The sequence below is a fragment of the Melanostigma gelatinosum genome, assembly GCF_949748355.1.
Source record: "Melanostigma gelatinosum genome assembly, chromosome: 3".
Taxonomy (NCBI): domain Eukaryota; kingdom Metazoa; phylum Chordata; class Actinopteri; order Perciformes; family Zoarcidae; genus Melanostigma; species Melanostigma gelatinosum.
In genome coordinates this window covers 28,401,142-28,405,579 of record NC_136636.1, presented here as the reverse complement: position 1 = coordinate 28,405,579, position 4,438 = coordinate 28,401,142, and positions in this window count along the sequence as shown.

Genomic DNA, 4,438 nt, shown 5'->3' with positions numbered 1-4,438 from the left:
TGTACAAGTTAATGCAAGTCCACGTACAGAAACAACAACTCGTACACTTCTTTGCTCTACGTGAACAACTTTGACTGTTTCTATCAATCAGTACACCAGCTTACAGTCCACTGCAAATTACTTTCAGGGACGGATACTTCACCTGCTATTAGAACTCAATGCAGGCTCAATGTCAGACAGTGAAACAAAACTGAATTCAGCCTGAAGAGGTGTTGCAACAGTCTGAAGTATGAGGTGCAATGTCTCTGATCTTCCAGCCCTGTGTAATACTGCAGGGTCTCTGGGTGTAGCCGGTCCTTGTGTTTCCTCTAAGTGCTCGTGCACATTCATCATGCAGCTCTGTGTTTTTCTTACCCGACTGAGTTTACAGAATCAGAGAATGAGTGGGAGAGAAAGTGAGCGAGATGGTAATATTTATCTGTGAAGACAACATAGGTTTGTGTCGGGGATCCTGCTCAGAAAGCACAAAGCACACGGATAGAGCGAGCTCTCATCTGTCAGCCTATGAGCCCGCTGAACACGACGGGATTCAGTGGTTCTGGTTCAGAATGAGGACGTTTGGGGTGAACCGTCTCTTTAAATTAATGTCTTACCTCTGCAGTGTGAAACCACAGGAGAAGGAAAAATGACGCTCTATGCTGTGTTGAGATTTTGCAAAAGTTCCTGTATTTCGACCATCATCACAAACTGTTTACACAATATTGCTTTGGTGCAGAACGGCTTGTGCATATCGTATTTGTGCAGAATCGAGAAGTAGAGCTTGAATTATTGTCTCTCTGCCTTCGGTCAAACCAGAAACCACTTGTGGCTTTTGTGTACACTTCAATGGGCCAGAAGGAATGTTGGACTGGGAAAGTATAGCCTCATATGTTCTATGTTCCTGTTTATAGCACGAGCCTGGTCTGATTCTTAAGCCAGAGTAATTCATCTCTTTACGAAGCCAGGAACTCGTGTATCGGCTGCGAGGCCAGACCAGGTCAAGGATCTAATGAGTAATTTGGTGAAAGCCTGCCGGCTCCACGCCCTCGGCCTGGACTTCCTGCTCCATTAGAACTGAGGTGGACCTGATGCTCTGCTGCACGAATGATGCAGTTCCATAGAACCCTCCACAATGGATCCAGTAATGATAAACGGTTCTCAGGTATTCATCTAAACTTTTACTTTGCCGCTGCCTGAATACAGTCACAGAGAAGTGAGGCTGAACCCAGCGGCTACACCCTTTCCTGTAACGTTGCAGATGACAAATAGCTGAACATGTTGCGAAATTTCTCCATATCCTCAGGAGATCTAAAATACTACTTAAAAACTGGAGTGTCACTTTGCTCTATGAATATGATACCAACACAAATACTTAATGGTTCCTACTGGTATTGTATTACCAGTATTACTGTACTACTACTACTACTGTATTACTGACCATTCTCCACTTTTTATCATTCAATGACACAGTAAGAACAAATGATGCAATACTTACGAGTGTCATTCTGTTCCTCTGAACTGTTACTCCCTTCTTCGTCATAGTCTTGTTTTCTTCAACTGTACAAGTAGGAACTGGTAACCAGTTATTTTATTGGTGCATGATTCATAAAATGAAATGATTCCTTTAATCACAGGCTGTGTTTACAAGCTGGATTTTTTTGTTGAAATGGCAGAAGATGCTCGCACACACTCGACACAATTACATTATTTTTTTTTTCTTTTCTTTCTTTTGTTGTTTGTTTTCTTGTAATGTAATGTCTTATGTGTTATTTTATGTTGTTTGTAATTTTGTAAAATGTTAAGTGTGAGGATTTGTGTCTAACTCTGCTGTATTTCCCTCAGTAGTGTCCTCCTAGGAGTCCCGCCCACTGCCGCGCCTCTCTCCGTAGGCACAGCTGTGCCTCATCTCCGGTGATAGCTTCCAGCTGACATAAATACTCCTGTCACTCTCATTCCAGTTGTCAGTCCCTCCGTTTACCTACCTGGTATTCCGACCAGTGAGTAGTCCCGCTGGTCACTCTCTGAATACCCGTTACTAACGTTGTCTCTCGTTTCTTCAACCTGCCTGCCGTACAGTGTCGAGCCTCGGGTTTTCACCTGTACATAGAAGCCTTCCAGTTCGTTCCTCGGAGATCAACTGTTTAGTCTTGGCGTTCCTGTGTCGAGCCTCGGGTGTCACACAGACGATCCAGCCTGCCTGCCAGCCGCGGACCGGGCTCTTCCCGGCTAATGCTGCGTTGATTTTTTGACGCACTGCAAAGTCGCGTCCAACACACTGCACAATCGCGTCCAACGCGCCGCCGGTCGTGTTCACACCAAACGCCGCAAAATCTCGTAGCGCCGGAGAGGGGGCGTGGTTTATCGTCCTGGAAGCCGTTCACCTGGCAGCCATTTCTTTCCGCTGTCAACCGTGAAAGGAATAAGGACAATTGCTGCTTTGTACGTGTTGTGGAAGTCCCTCAAACATCGGAATGCCAAACGCCGTCATGTCTGGTTCATAATATTGTTCAGAGGAGCTCCGTGGATTGTATCGAGCTGTATTCACTGTCTAGCAAGCCACCGGTCGCTGTTTACTACAGCTGTAGGAACACTAAATAAACTGATTTGGCTGTGATTCAACGGCAATAAACCGACAAAAAGGGACTCCGAAATAACTACGTAATGATACCGATTTGTAGGTTACTGGTCTTCTCAATGGAGCTCTGATGGATCGGTGCTAGGCTATGCTAACATCGTAGCAGCTCCACCAGCACTCAATAACGTCACGTAGACGTAAATACGGCAGCGTCTATTCATTGTTTGTACCGTATGGTTTACACACACACATGTATACACATAGTTTGGTCCGGTCTCTGTTGATATGAGGTATCGTAGAGCTCTGGGTGAACACAGACGGCTACAGGATTTATTTCCTGATTCAACAACGGCAGGAAGCCAGTGATGACAGGGGGAGCAACTCAACGCTGATAGGCTATCGCGCCACAGCGTCACGCGATTATGTCGCTGAAGTTGAAAAATTTCAACTCGCGCGTTGGCGATTTTGCGGCGTCCAACGCGTCCACCGCGTCCACCGCACTGCAATAACGCGTCCAACGCGCCGCGCCATCGCAAAATCGCGGCGCGCCAGTCTCATCGCGTCTGTGCATAGACTTTGTATGTAATCTCGACGCGTGTCAAAAAATCAACGCGACCGGTGTGAACGCAGCATAATGCTGCGTTCACACCGGTCGCGTTGATTTTTTGACGCACTGCAAAATCGCGTCCAACGCACTGCACAATCGCGTCTAAAGCGCCGCCGGTCGTGTTCACACCAAACGCCGCAAAATCTCGTAGCGCCGGAGAGGGGGCGTGGTTTATCGTCCTGGAAGCCGTTCACCTGGCAGCCATTTCTTTCCGCTGTCAACCATGAAAGGAATAAGGACAATTGCTGCTTTGTACGTGTTGTGGAAGTCCCTCAAACATCGGAATGCCAAACGCCGTCATGTCTGGTTCATAATATTGTTCAGAGAAGCTCCGTGGATTGTATCGAGCTGTATTCACTGTCTAGCAAGCCACCGGTCGCTGTTTACTACAGCTGTAGGAACACAAAATAAACTGATTTGGCTGTGATTCAACGGCAATAAACCGACAAAAAGGGACTCCGAAATAACTACACAATGATGGCGATTTGTACTTGTCTTCTCCGACAAAAAGGGACTCCGAAATAACTACGTAATGATACCGATTTGTAGGTTACTGGTCTTCTCAATGGAGCTCTGATGGATCGGTGCTATGCTAACATCGTAGCAGCTCCACCAGCACTCAATAACGTCACGTAGACGTAAATACGGCAGCGTCTATTCATTGTTTGTACCGTATGGTTTACACACATACACATAGTTTGGTCCGGTCTCTGTTGATATCCGCTCCACAGGTTTAGTCCCTCTCCGGCTTGGAACCGGGCGGAGGCGTGGAGACTCCTCCTATTGACTTTGTCCATTTCCTGTTTTTTCCCTTGACTGAGAGAAATAAACGAACCTTGGTTTTGAAATAGAACTTTGCTGTCTGAGTCTGCATTTGGGTCCGTGAAACACCCCACATCATAACATTAATATTATAGGTGGAGGCTTCAAATAAGCCCAGTTGACTTTCTGCTTCTTCCTGCACTGTGATATTCATTTATCTCTGTTACGTTTGTTTATCTTTAATTCTATTGTTTGAATTCTGCAAAATAAAAAATAAAAATAACTAGAAAATGCATTTCCTGCTGAAAATGCGTTGGAATGCTGAAAGCTGAAATGAATCTCAAAAACATTGCTGAAAATAGATATCCAATTTTTTAAAAATTGCAAAAAGCTGAATAATTCAAAAAGTTGAAAGATTACAAATATGAAGTTATATCACCCCTCTCCTGAAAGAGCTGAACATTTTGATATTCGAACGGTTTCTGTAGCTTAAAAGAATTCCAGCAGTAGTGATA